This window comes from Chanodichthys erythropterus, chromosome 21 (assembly GCF_024489055.1).
Source record: "Chanodichthys erythropterus isolate Z2021 chromosome 21, ASM2448905v1, whole genome shotgun sequence".
Taxonomy (NCBI): domain Eukaryota; kingdom Metazoa; phylum Chordata; class Actinopteri; order Cypriniformes; family Xenocyprididae; genus Chanodichthys; species Chanodichthys erythropterus.
The window spans coordinates 22,048,660-22,063,818 of record NC_090241.1 but is presented as its reverse complement, the minus strand read 5'-3'; the positions used below and the strand labels follow the sequence as shown (position 1 = coordinate 22,063,818).

Here is a 15,159-nt window from a genome sequence, read left to right as displayed (position 1 = left end):
AATGGTTTCTTCTGCTAAACACAAAGAAGATATTTTGAAGAATAATGATAACCAAACATTTATGGTTTCCACAGACGTCCATTGTATTTTGTCCATACAATGGAAGTCAATGGGAACTGAAAATGAAATTTCCTCTTGTCTCCTACAAAAGAAAGGCATGGCATGAAGGTGAGTAAATGATAGAATTTTAATTTTTGGGTGGACTATTCATTTAAATGCAGTACAATATAAACATTTTGTACCAATGAATTTTTAAAATTCAGTATATAACATGTCCTCCAGCTGAATAAAATACAGTGCATAATGTATCATAAGCACTATTGTCTCTTCCTGTCTCCACTGTCCTTCCACTGAGCAGTGACCTTCTGCTGAGGTTACAGTTGGGAAGTGTGCCCATATATCTGGCCACTTATATGCGTTCAGACCACCACGGATAAAATCCTTGATGGGGTCAAATTTTAAGTATTGCTTCCCACTTGCAGAGCACAGTGTAAATCAGTGCTTCTCAAACCTGTCCTGGAACCCCACATCACTGCACATTTTGTACTGTATGTCTCCCTCAACTAACACACCTGATTCAACTCATCAGCTCAATAGTACAGACTGGAAGACTGGAATTGGGAGTGCTTGATGAGGGAGACAATAGAAAATGTGCAATGGTGGGGTGTCCCCTGGACAGGAGAAGCACTGTTTTAACTGCTCATGTGTTTACATGACACCCTGTGTATGTTGTCCTAGGACACTAAACCTAGCGCACACCAGTATGAGAACGGTGCGGAGTGGAAGCGGAGCATGAAGACTAGTCGTTAAAAGACTATTAGCCATTTAAATAAATTAAATATGGATTTTTTTTAAATGTTAATGAAAAACTGATATTCAAAGGTAACACTTTACAATAACGTTCAATTGTAAATGCTTTATGTACCATTAACAATGGACTTTTTTTTTTCTTTTTTTTTTTTTTACATCATTTCTTGATTTAGGTTAATGCTAATTTATAAATACACTGTTGTTCATGATCAATCATGTTTGTTCATAATAACTTAATATTCATTTATGCAATCTGAAAAGTTAAAAAAGTATTATTATATATAGATTTAACCAAGATTAATAAATGCAGTGAAATTATTGTTCGTTGTTAGACACTGCATTAACTAATTGAACCTTACTGTGAAGTGTTACTTATTCGAAAAAGTTTAAGGTGAGAAAAAAAAAAAAAATTAAAATGCTAACAGAAAAAAAAAAAAAAAAAAATATGCAGTGTTCCATTCACATATGCAAAAAACTCTAAAAGGTCATATCATAGTAATGCATCACCTTCATAAATATATGGAAATTACATAAACACGACTTTATCTTGTGCCCAGACATTCATGCTAACCAACAAACAAACAAAAATTATATTGTCACTTTTCATTTTCATGGATTGTTTGTTTGCATTTCATTATTATTACAGTTTCCTTCTGATAAAGCATGTTTTCAGTTGTCTTGGTTTTTCATTGTTTGATTGATTTGACACCTGTTCCTTGTTTAGCTCATTAGTTCACTCTGTATTCTTAGGTTATGTTTCTACAACAATGAAATACTATTAAAAACGGAAATGTTTTTCCTCTGCATTTTTCGTGTACAGACGACAACGTTATCAAAACGATCCCCATTCACACAGACACAGACGATAACAGTTTTGTTTTGAAAAATGTGAATTTTGAAACCCATTTTCAGGCCTTCATTGACGTTGTCTTTAAATTAAGGGCTAAAAAGCATAAAAAGTTTTTTTGTTGTTGTTGTTGAAAATGGTGTCGTTTAAACAGCCCCTTAGTTTGTCCAGCTCATTGTCTGGTGTTGACTGTGCTCTAGCACTGTTGCATTGTTTCTACTGTTAGATTATTTTCTTTTGGTTTTGTAAAATATAGTTACGCTGCAAATTAGATCCACTCCGCTTCACCTTGTCTTCTTCCTCATCCTGAATGTTACAGCTAAAGTACACAGAGAACTCAGAGCAGGACTTCTTTCACCTGTAAGCAGGAAACTGAACTGATATATACCGACATAGTTAAACTCATTTACATCAGTGTGCGTTTTATAAAGCCATTGAGTGACAACTGGACAGATAATCTATCCATTTACATCGAATTTCCATTTCCATTTTAATAACGAGCGTTCTGATGAGGAATTCTGACGGAAAATGTTTTTCTTCCATTATGTGAATGATGAGGTCCATGAAACTGTGCTCTTGTAGTGCCGTTTTTGGACTCCTGTGAATTATCGTCAGTGACAACACTAATTAGCACTGATGTACCACCTGCTAATGTCTACACAGATAGCGGTACTATCTCTCGGTTTTGCTTTCTGTAATTAGGAAATGGCTGTTTATTTAACAGAATCTCAAACACAAGCATCTGTTGACAGCAGGAAAAGTTTGCGTTCCCATGCATGAGTGTAATTGGTGTGCTAATCTGCACAGCAGTGGCCCCTGTTGCACCTTCCTGCAATTTTCGCACAGGAGAATCACACTACGAGTTGGCAATATGTTTCTGTGGTGCACTGATTTAGGTTTGCTTCCATGTTTTAGCTTAAGTTTTTTAATCAGAATCTGACAGTTTAAATCTAACCAGAATTATCAAGCATCTGCAGTAAAGGAATTGATTAGACTCAACATTTACTCTTCACTTACCATATGCAAATGTATGTAAGTTGCTGTAATCCTTTAGTAATAATATAGCTGAAGCTACAGGAACAGGAAAGGGGGAAATGAAAAAAAAAAACAGAAAGATAAATGAAAAGTTCCTCTGAGGTTTTGATGCAGGTGGCACAAAGACGTTGGATGCTTGAGATTACACACGTTAACGGAGGAGCGCATTGGTATTCCAACAACACACGGTACATTTAATTGCTCCACATCCTGCTGGTTTCTCTATGGACCTCGACAAGTGACGCCTTATGAATGAGCAAACAGGTCACAGCGCGATGGGTGGAATCATAATTCTCTCTCATGCTCTCTCTGACTTCCTCTTTCTCTCCCTTGTTCCCTTTGTTTTAGAAGCCTCACATTCCTTAATTGCCGGTGAACTAAGATTTATGAGAAAGGAGATTAATGTGGAGCTGTGTGTAAACTACAGTATATAGTTTGATACAGCGTAGATGGAAAAAGTAGGAGTGATATTTTAAGTTAGATGGCTTGCTAATGAATTATGTTTGCAGGAGGAATTATGTGAACCCTTTACCATGGATTATGGTCTTCAACTATCTGCTTTAATAAGACAAAAAATGATACATTTTTGTGTCTTTATTGAAGACAATGTGCAAACATTGACAGTGGAGGGTAGAAAAAGTATGTGGATACAATAATAATGTATTTGGGTCAATGATGTGACGGGTCATTTTTTTGGTCCAAAGGCCTTAATAAAAAAAATAAATAAATAAATAAAAAATATGACATCCAAAGTATGTAAGGTAGTACAGCTAGATCTCTTGTATTAAATCCAAAAGGTTTTAATTATATTTTGCTACATATAAAGGTATTTTAAAGATTTTGTCAAAAGGTCATTCGGTTTAACCGTCCAAAGGTCAATACAGTCATTTAATTTGTGATTAAAATATGTTAAAATGTAATAAATGTATATATATATATTTTATTCGGGTATGACTTTATAACATCATCAAAATAGTGCAAAATGGTAAAAAATTATTTTTAGAAATCGTTGCCTTGTTATGAGAAAGAATGTCCGGAAAAATGAATTTCATTGATGTCATTCGGAGTGACCAATATTAAGAGACCAATATGGATCAAATCATGCAGTCAATGTCACTTGACAGGATGTGACATCATTCAGACACCTGCAAAGGACCACATGGTCGTGAAGCAAAGTAACTAACTCTTTCTTAACTATTTGAAAAATTCATGTTTTCACTTGCTCATATGCATGTCCCGAAACATCAGGTCATTCGGTACAACCGCTATAAAACATGGAAAATGTTGTAATATTTTAAAAACTTTTGCTAAATATAAAATGTTTGATTGTCCTTTTGCTAGCTAGCTAAATATAAGCCTGTTAGCATTGTTTGAAAATATCATCATTTGGTATAACCAAAAGTGTCATTCGGTAAAACCGAAATTTTGGTTAAACCGAATGACTTTTTTGGTGACAAATTTTGTCCATATTGTAAAAAAAAATGACAAAAGCAGCGTTAATTGATTATAAAAACCACATAATCTCATAGTTAACAGCTAATAAATCTTTAAAATTAATTATATCACCATTATGGGTTTTTTTACACTTTCAAAAACCTTATTCGTCAGTGATCAATTTATATTTGTTTTGATTTAAGCATTTATCTATTGATGCAAGTAAGATCAAATTTTATTGACCAAATCCTGCAGAAATGCATGTAACTGTATTATAGAAATGATTGCCACAGCACACTCTAAATCACTGTGGAAAACAACTGTATGAGGCATCAGGAAATCATTTCAGACATCTGACTTAGTGTTTTCCAATATTTTTTTTTTTTCCCCATGCGTTTCAAATATCATAACTTTGCCCTTCGATCTGTGCCAAAGTGTACCTACAGTATGTTTACATTTATGGCACTGCACGTGTGCGCAAAGACCTTCACGTTTATATGTGTGTTCAAGTGGTCACAGGTTGTTTGGCTTGTGTAGAAAGCAGTGGGCAAATTTCCTTTCAATTGAAGTGGTACTATGAGTTTGGTACTTCGATTAACGTCACTGTCAGAAAACATCACTGAGGCAATTTCTCAAAACGTGAGGCACAAGCTGATGGGTTAGGGACAGCAAAGAACAGAGGAACAAGAGGGAAAGGACAGAGCATGGGGATAGCAATCTAATAAAATGATGTTGTTGTTTCAATACAAATGTTACATTTGAGAAATTGTTATTATATATGCAATCCATGTACTGCTATGAAAAAGTATAAGTTAAGCTACAAAGACATAAAAATGAAACCGTGTCTTAACCAGGCAACACAATAAAGCGATAAGTGAAAAGGTACCACAAATGTGACAAGCAACATTTTGTGGATCAGTTGATTTTTTCGTGAGTCATGCTGGGTGGCCCCTCCAACCGTTAAATCTCATTGGCCCACATAACTAGAATGCAAAATATATCAGTACCTAATCGGTTATTGGCCACAATTGTAGATTTATAGATTTAGTATTATCATCGATATTGGATATAAATTGGTCTATACTGAATGCTTAATTGTTTGTGCTCATTTACTTAATATTTTTCAATTTTATTACATTTGCTGTCATCTAGTACTCATTTAAAATTAATTTTAAAAAGTAAAATAAATGTTAACTGTTAAATGTAATTTTTAGCAATTATATACTGCCGTTCAAAAGTTTCATTTTTTATGTTGAAAGAAATTAATACTTTTATTTATCAAGGACACAATAATTTAATCAAACGCAACAGTAAAGCCATTTATAATGTTACAAAGATTTTTATTTCAAATAAATGCTGTTCTTTTGAATTTTCTTTTAATAAAAAAAAAAAATCCTATATACACATATATATACACATATATATACACATATATATACACATATATATACACACACACACACAGTTCAGGATTTATTTATTTTTTATTAAAAGAAAATTCAAAAGAGCAGCTTGACACAAAAGATCAAGGTTTTCACAAAAATATTAAGCAGCACAATTTTTTTTACATTGATAATAATAAAAAATATTTTTTGAGCACCATGTCAGCATAGAATGATTTCTGAAGGATCATGTGACACCGAAGACTGAAGTAATGGCTGCTGAAAGTTAATTCAGCTTTGCCATCACCGAAATAAATTACATTTTAAATTATTTTAATTTTTTTTTGTTATTTTAAATTGCCATAATATTTCACAATATTATTGTTTAGTTAAATAGTGAGCGTAATGTTTTAAAAACTTTTTTAAAAAAATCATATAAAAATCATTTTTCTCAATGTACACACAGCACCCCATATTGACAGAAAAACACAGAATTGTTGACATTTTTGCAGATTTATTCAAAAAGAAAAACTGAAATATCACATGGTCCTAAGTATTCAGACCCTTTGCTCAGTATTTAGTAGAAGCACCCTTTTGATCTAATACAGCCATGAGTCTTTTTGGGAAAGATGCAGCAAGTTTTTCACTCCTGGATTTAGGGATCCTCTGCCATTCCTCCTTGCAGATTCTCTCCAGTTCTGTCAGGTTGGATGGTAAACGTTGGTGGACAGCCATTTTTAGGTCTCTCCAGAGGTGCTCAATTGGGTTTAAGTCAGGGCTCTTGCTGGGCCATTCAAGAACAGTTGTTGTGAAGCCACTCCTTCGTTATTTTAGCTGTGTGCTTAGGGTCATTGTCTTGTTGGAAGGTAAACCTTCGGCCCAGTCTGAGGTCCTGAGCACTCTGGAGAAGGTTTTCATCCAGGATATCCCTGTACTTGGCCGCATTCATCTTTCCCTCGATTGCAACCAGTCGTCCTGTCCCTGCAGCTGAAAAACACCCCCACAGCATGATGCTGCCACCACCATGCTTCACTGTTGGGACTGTATTGGACAGGTGATGAGCAGTGCCTGGTTTTCTCCACACATACCGCTTAGAATTAAGGCCAAAAAGTTCCATCTTGGTCTCATCAGACCAGAGAATCTTATTTCTCACCATCTTGGAGTCCTTCAGGTGTTTTTTAGCAAACTCCATGCAGGCTTTCATGTGTCTTGCACTGAGGAGAGGCTTCCGTCGGCCCCTCTGCCATAAAGCCCCGACTGGTGGAGGGCTGCAGTGATGGTTGACTTTCTACAACTTTCTCCCATCTCCCGACTGCATCTCTGGAGCTCAGCCACAGTGATCTTTGGGTTCTTCTTTACCTCTCTCACCAAGGCTCTTCTCCCCCGACAGCTCAGTTTGGCCGGACGGCCAGCTCTAGGAAGGGTTCTGGTCGTCCCCAAACGTCTTCCATTTAAGGATTATGGAGGCCACTGTGCTCTTAGGAACCTTAAGTGCAGCAGAAATTTTTTTGTAACCTTGGCCAGATCTGTGTCTTGCCACAATTCTGTCTCTGAGCTCTTCAGACAGTTCCTTTGACCTCATGATTCTCATTTACTCTGACATGCACTGTGAGCTGTAAGACAGGTGTGTGGCTTTCCAAGTCCAATCAGTATAATCAAACACAGCTGGACTCAAATGGTGTAGAACCATCTCAAGGATGATCAGAAGAAATGGACAGCACCTGAGTTAAATATATGAATGTCGCAGCAAAGGGTCTGAATACTTAGGGTTTTTCTTTTTTGATAAATCTGCAAAAATGTCAACAATTCTGTGTTTTTCTGTCAGTATGGGGTGCTGTGTGTACATTAATGAGGAAAAAAATATAACTTAAATGATTTTAGCAAATGGCTGCAATATAACAAAGAGTGAAAAATTGAAGGGGGTCTGAATATTTTCCGTACCCACTGTATATACAGTATACATACATATATATCATCTTGTTAAAATATATCATCAATTATTTAGACAAACATTCAATTATTTAGACAAACATTTTCAATATCTGTAAATGATCAGTTATTAGCCATAACATGAAAATAATTATCAATACAAATGGATGCACTGATATACACACAGTAAATGAAACATCAAATATATTCTGATTGGCTGTGTTTGTCATGTTATGCAGCAGATTCACAATCAGAGCAGACAATCAACCTCATCGTCACTGGAGGCATGTCACATGCCTCACAGGCGCTGCTGTTTTATGTTTGCAAGCATTTTTCCAAGTGCTTTGCAGTTCAAACACATGCTATTAGCTTGCAGGTAGCTTTAGACAATCTACAAAAACTGCAAAAACAAAGGACAAAGCAAACAAAACATGTCCCTGTTGGTAAAAGACCTCTAGGGGAAATACATCACCACTTAATATCTACCATTAGAGGCATTTATGAGTGTAAAGTACGAGACTATGTTAAACTGTGGGGGTGTCGCTGTCACCGTACAAAGCTTGTGTGTCCCCATCCCAGCTGCTCTGTGAGAACACACAAGCCTATCAGATCTTATCCGTTTTCTATTAAGAGGACAGAAAGCAATTTCTAGGGTTTTCATTGCCCTGTGTGCGTGTGTGCGCGTGTGTGTTTTAACGAGCTGTGGTCAGGATGACAGGGAATTACTGAATGGATCAGCACTTCTGCACAAAGCCATTAAGTGTCCAAAGTCGGGGGTCAGTCAGCTGAAAATGTGGAAAACACAACATGTACGTCCCTATTCACAAACATGAGAACAAAAATATTCTCTCATGCCTAGTTTCCCATAAATTAAGTCTATCTATTCATTTTCTGACTTGCCAAAGCATATTCAGGACCTAATTAGCACTATTTACTCATATTCTGCACACGATACAACAACTGTCCTTTATTAGCAACACATTCCCTTTGAATGTGCATTACAGCAGCCTGCTCTTTCATTATCTTGTCAGCATATCCTGATTTTGCCAAGTTAGATGTGCACAATGTATTTTGTTGATCCAGGAACAAAATTCTTATCTGAAAATTTAGTCCCTACCCCTAAACCTAACCCTACCATAATGTTATCCTTAAAATCAAAGGGGAATGAGAGGTGAATACTGTATAGAAGCACCAAACCCTGATTGTAAGCCTAAACTTGACATAAACTATAAACTTGCCCCTCAAATCTGATGTGTTAATTGGAATGCTGTTCAAGGATCAACAAAGTTGTTGATCCAGGAACATGTCGTACTTGGTGAAATCAGGATCTGCATACAGAATTGTTCATCTCACACAGAGTAATATATTGCAGTGACCACTAGGGGGTGCCACACTAGCCACAGTGTCTGAGTAATCCAGATATATGAGCCTTTGTGTGCAGCAGAAGTGTGTGGGACAGAATTGTATGCTGCGAAAGGACAAAAGAATGGTGCAACTGGTCCACTAGTGGGATATTACATAAGATTCTGGAAATATTTATACTGCAAAAAGTCAAATACACACAAACCAGATAGGGGCTCATTCTGAATGTTAGATCAGATTTCAAGTTTTGTTTATCGATTAAATCTAAATAATAATAATAATAATAATAATAATAATAATAGTAATACAAAAAAAAAAAAAATCACAAAAATGTAAACAAATTCAAATTAAAGCTAAAAATATAAAAATAAAAGCTAAGTCAAAATATTAATAAATACCTCAATAGTATATAAATAATACTAAAATAACACTTTCCCCTAAAATTTAAAAAATTGCATTTTCATGTATAAATACCCATTTTACTCTGTGAGGAAAGTGCAATATTATGAAATGCATTTTTTTTTTTGCAAAATCAAATAACCAGCTTCTTTATGGCTACAGTACTAAAGCTAAAGCAAATTATCAAAATAATATCTGGAAAACAGTGACTTGTTTTTCACTTACTATAAGAAAACTGCTGGATGTAAACATTTTTAATTCAAATTTGTGCTTTTTACAATAATTAGTGTTCCAACAGTAATTTTACATGTTAAAACTTCATAATTCTCAAAAACCTTCTCTCAAATTCTCTCAACTTTCTTGCTGCCCTCTGGGGGTCCAAAGACCCCAGTGTGAAAACCTCTGGTCAAGATCTATGTGCAAATATAATCGTTTTCGCTGTCTTTCTTTACTTACATACTGAAGCAAACAGTGTGACACGCTTAATTCATCACTATAGCAACTAATGTAGATGCAACAGATATTGACTACAACAAATGGATGAGATTACATCACTTGCAGAATGACAGGGGACAGCCAGATTGAATTTTGAAATCAAATGGGATTTGTGTGCACATTCCACGCAATACAATCCATAAAACACTCCCTTTATCTCCAATGAAGTGATGTCACACAGTAAATCGAGCTTTGTACATAAAACCCGGTGCACAATACATAAGATTCAGACAAAGAGAGCTGATGGCTCTCGAATGGAGAGGAGGAGCAGCGGTCAGACAGATGAAGGCTTGCAGCTACGAAGTCTTGCCAAAGTGATAAGGTATTAGTCTCTTCCTGTAAATCTTTAGAATGTTTTTGAAGGATTTATACTCCTTTCTCTTTTCTCCCTCTCTCGGTCTCTCTCTCACAGCTATAGCCATCTCCCCCATTACAGTGTGAAATTGAAACTCTCCTCTGTTTCTTTACCTGCTCTGCTTCACTGTGTCAATAAGGGCTGTTTAGCCTTTGACCCTGCCACCGGCTAGAGTGATGAAAGAAGTGGACCGATCAGCTCACACACAAAGGTATATATGCTCACAAATAACCCCATGAACAGTATGAACTCTGATTCAAATGCAGTAGAATGTGGCTTTCTGATTTTTCGCTGTATGGTGACACACACACACACATACCCCACAGTTTTTTTTAATTCCTGCAATCCACATCCTTATCAATCACATGTGATAGCAGGTGCCACCCCCTTCAGCATGGGAAATATTACCACAGCGTGCTTCCAAACTGCCTCACAAATAGCATTTTACTCACACACACACACACTGGATACACTGTGTTTGGAATCGTTTTTTTTTTTTTAAGATAATGGCAAAAATATGTCATTGAAAATAATTGAATTTAGATGCACAATCCAAAGTAGTTGTCCATATAGAAAGATCCGCCCAGCTCTTCCCTCAATATTGATTATGTGCTCATTGTCTATTCCTGAAGGGATAAGAAAATACATTACACAAATCAATAGTTCGCACAAATTTTATCAGGTTCATGCAGGCCGAGATTAAAATGATTATGAAGTGTGGGAAAGTGATGCCAAGAGGGAGACTGTCAATCTATCAAATTTTGAACCATTTCAGTAAATTTAAAGACCATGAAGAGCCCTCTGGGATAAAAGGGTTAGATTCTCATACTGAATGTGATGGTGCTTATCTGGACTGATGTCTGTATTTCATCAACCAATCTAGGCTTATTGGAAAAACATGCCTTTATCTACATTTTTGCAAAACTCCAAAAAACAAAAAAAAAAAAACAAAAAAAAAAAAAAACATACCTATACATACAATTCATTGAAGCTTCCAGCTGGAATGAACTTTAGATGCAATAAAATACCAACTACACAAAAAGTTTTGTGTCACCTGCCGTTACGTGCACATGAACTTTAATGACATCCCATTCTCAATCCGTAGGGTTTAATATGGAGTTGGCCCACCCTTTGCAGCTATAACAGCTTCAACTCTTCTGGGAAGGCTTTCCACAAGGTTTAGGAGTGTGTTTATGGGAATTTTTGACCATTCTTCGAGAAGCGCATTTCTGAGGTCAGGCACTGATGTTGGACGAGAAGGCCTGGCTCACAGTTTCCACACTAATTCATCCCAAAGGTGTTCTATCGGGTTGAAGTCAGGACCAGTGCAGGCCAGTCAAGTTCCTCCACACCAAACTGGCTCATCCATGTCTTTATGGACCTTGCTTTGTGCACTGGTGTGCAGTCATGTTGGAACAGGAAGGTGCCACCCCCAAACTGTTCCCACAAAGTTGGGAGCATGAAACTGTCCAAAATGTCTTGGTATTGTGAAGCATTAAGAGTTCCTTTCACTGTAACTAAGGGGCCAAGCCCAACACCTGAAAACAACCCCACACCATAATCCCTCTCCACCAAAATTTACACTTAGCACAACACAGTCAGGCAAGTGGCATATTATTTTCAAACGCAATATAGCATTAACCTTTTAACAGCACTTTAATTTCCAAACTACCACAATATGTACAACAACCATTGTCATTTAATTTTGAAAACTTAAGTACTACATTACTTAAAGTACTTAAAGAAGTAATGTAGTATCATTTTGCAGAAATGTCACCACAGGTACATATTTTTCAAAGAGGCTGGGTTGTTATAAACATTTTCTTTGAAAAGAAAGCATGAGAAAAGAACAAATAGTGATATATTTGAAGTGGAAAAGTGCAACTACAAAATTTCCACAAAGAGAAAAACAGAAGGAAATAGAAAAAAAAAAGTGTGTATCGTGTCACATAAAGAACAAAGAGTGAGCAGAAGGGAGGAAAGAGGAATGTAAACACTGCAAGAGTAAAACAGGTGATGGATCCAGGCAGAGAGAGGGAAGTCACAGTGTGGCCTTCCCAAAAAGATGCCACCTGGCAGGGGCCTGGCCTCGGATGTTTTGCCTGCAGCCAATGACAGAGTCCCACAAGAGGGGCGTAGAGCACATGCCTCTTCAATTAGAGCACTCCATGAGGGAGGAGAATGAGAGGGAGAGGGGAAAGGATTCATAGTAGCTAAGGAAAGATTTGTGTGTTGTCAGATGAGCGGTATAAGAAAAGTGTTGATGAAAAGGAAGGAAACAGAAATGAAAAAAACTGGAAGAGTCAGACGAGGGCTGAAGGTTTATATGACGAGGGTTAACTTGTCATTAAACAAAAGACTGCAGCAAACAGTATTACAGCTTCACTGGTTATGGTAAATAGGGCTGGGAATTGGGAACTGGTTCTTATTCACAAACAATTATGCATTTTCATTACAAAAAAAATAAATAAATAAAAAAGTAAAAAAAATAAATAAATAAAATAGCAGTCCCTTAGAGGAATCTGAAACATTTTAAAACAAATCATTCTAAATACAAATATACAAATCATACTAAATTTAAATTTGATGAGCAGTGAGCACCAATAAATGCATATTAAATGCAACATGTGGCAATCGTAAACAGCCTGCAGCTAGTCTAATGAATTACTGTATATTACTTGGCAGAAAAATTATTTTAATTACTAAAATTATTATTACTTTTTTTTTTCCATTTTATAAAAAGCAATAAGCCACTCAAGGCTGTAATAAATGAGTTAAAAACACCAGGAACAAGTTTCTGAGCTTTCAGGCAAAATGAATATGAAATAGAGTTATTAAATTTTTACAAGTTGTATGTATTTCTATTAGGTCCGGGGCGATAAATTGATAATATATTTGCGATGACTTTCCTCAGTTTTACACTACCATGGAATAAATAAATACTTTTATTTAGCAATGAATGACACATTTAATTGAGCAAAGGTTACAGTACAGATTTTTATGATGTTACAAAAGATTTCCATTTCAAACAAATGCTGTTCATTTGAACTTTCTATTCATCAAAGAATCCTGAAAAATCCTGTTTCCATTTTCAACATTGATAATAAGAAATGTTTCTTGAGTGCCAAATCAGAATATTAGTTTGATTTCTGAAGGATCATGTGACACTGAAGACTGGAGAAACGATTCTCAAAATTCAGCTTAGCCATCACAGGGATAAATTACATTTTAAAATATCTTAAAATAGAAAACAGTTATTTTAAATAATAATAATAATAATAATAATTCACAATATTTTACTTTATTTTTGATCAAATAAATATAGCCTAACAAAGACTTTTTTTTTTCAAAAACATTAAAAAAAAACTTTTGAATGGTAGCATATATCATCAAAAATATCTTTTACATAAATATTGTCACACAAAAATTAAATTTTTATTATTTACTCAACCTCATCTAATTTCTTACCAAATCTATGACTTTATTTCTAATGTGGAAATTTTTTTTTTTTTTTTTTTTTTTTTTTTTAATAAAATCTGTTTTTCTTTTTTTGGTCCATACAATCAAATTCAGCAGGGTTCAAAAACAGAAACATTCTTGTGTAGGGTAACTATATATAATCTCTGAATGTGGTGTCTAAATCAGAGTCCACAATGTGGTGGTTTTCCATCCTTTGCAGAGAGAACATTAACGCTCACTTACTGCAGGCTTCTTAATGAGCTATTAAAGACCTCTTCACTACCATGAGAGAAACTTAAGTGTGTGTATGTGCCGCAAATGTATTCATTCACGAGTGTCTGACCGCGGCCCACTGAGGCATGCATAATTAATAAGAAAAGGGAGATAAAAGCAGACTGAAGTTATTTTTTTCTTCTTGATGTAAATGTGTGTGCTGCCTATCAGCATGTATGTGTGTTCCTCCTGAGCCTGTGTGTATGTGCATGTGTGTTTATGTGAGTGTGGGAGATAAGTCAGTAGCGTTTCTCGCAGTTACTGCCATTCTAAAGTAAGACAGTACGAATATGGCAAATGTAGGCCAACTCTCTCCTGCTGGCCACTAAATATTTATCACATATTACACATCCAAGCCCCACAGCTTCATATTGCACATAAATTACAGACAAACACTGCTCTAGTCTGCGTTTGAGAGAGAGAGAGAGAGTCAGGAAATGAAATTTAAAGAGTGGACATGTAACTGAAAGGTTGGAAAATGAGAAGAAATGAGAGATATGATGTGTGTGTGTGACCAGAGGGACAGTTAACTCATCCGCTTCTTCCGCCCATCCCCATGGGTGATCAGCTATGCAATGACCAAATCTAATGCATAACATACTGTCTCCAATCTACACGTCACACAATGCAAGATAGTGAAAGACGAAGGGCTTTTATCAAACTGAATGTAAATGAGAATACACAAAGGCAACCTTGAAAACTGAAGGCCATTTCATATGCGCTTTCAAATCCTTCTCCTTACTCGTGCAAAAAAAAAAAAAAAAAAAAAAAAAAAGCTGAGAGGGGAAATTTAAATTAATTTAATTTTCTCTTTTCATCATTTTTTTTTTATTTCTATACAAATCTTGCTGTCTGAAAAAGTTGCAGCTTTGTGATTGAGCAACAATGGATCACTTGCTCACTTCCTCCAAAGCCGTTTTATCCATTTGTTGCATTAATCCTTAAAGTGTGGTCTTTACCTTTTTCAAAAAAGCAATTAATTATTAAATAGTTCAAATCAACAGTAAAGGCAAATATTAATCTTTACTGTTCAGAAGGAATATCAGATGAGTGGACTTTATGTACTTCATGATCTCATTCACAAGAGAATTAACATTTTTCCTTGAACTTGAGAAAACTTCAAAAGGCACTATTAGGGAAAAGAGACCAAAGGGATACAGCTTAGTAAGACGTTGAGTAGGGAAAATATCGGACAGAAGTGTGTAATTTTTTAAACAGATCTACCAGTTAAAACACTAAAGAGACATCGACTGTTATAAATTAATTAAAGTGACGTGATTGACAGCATAGCACATTCTGAGTTACAGTGCTCCACAAAGAGACAGGAAAGATGGTTTGTGTGTGGTTCAGGGTTTGCCTACACTGTATATAAGAACGGT

General features: G+C 35.6%; 1 protein-coding gene across 1 annotated transcript in view; it reads right to left on the bottom strand.

Annotated features, from left to right (window-relative positions):
• pik3r3b (phosphoinositide-3-kinase, regulatory subunit 3b (gamma)) overlaps positions 1 to 15,159 on the bottom strand; it is a 197,161-nt gene that overhangs the window by 110,302 nt on the left and 71,700 nt on the right. The window lies entirely within an intron of this gene.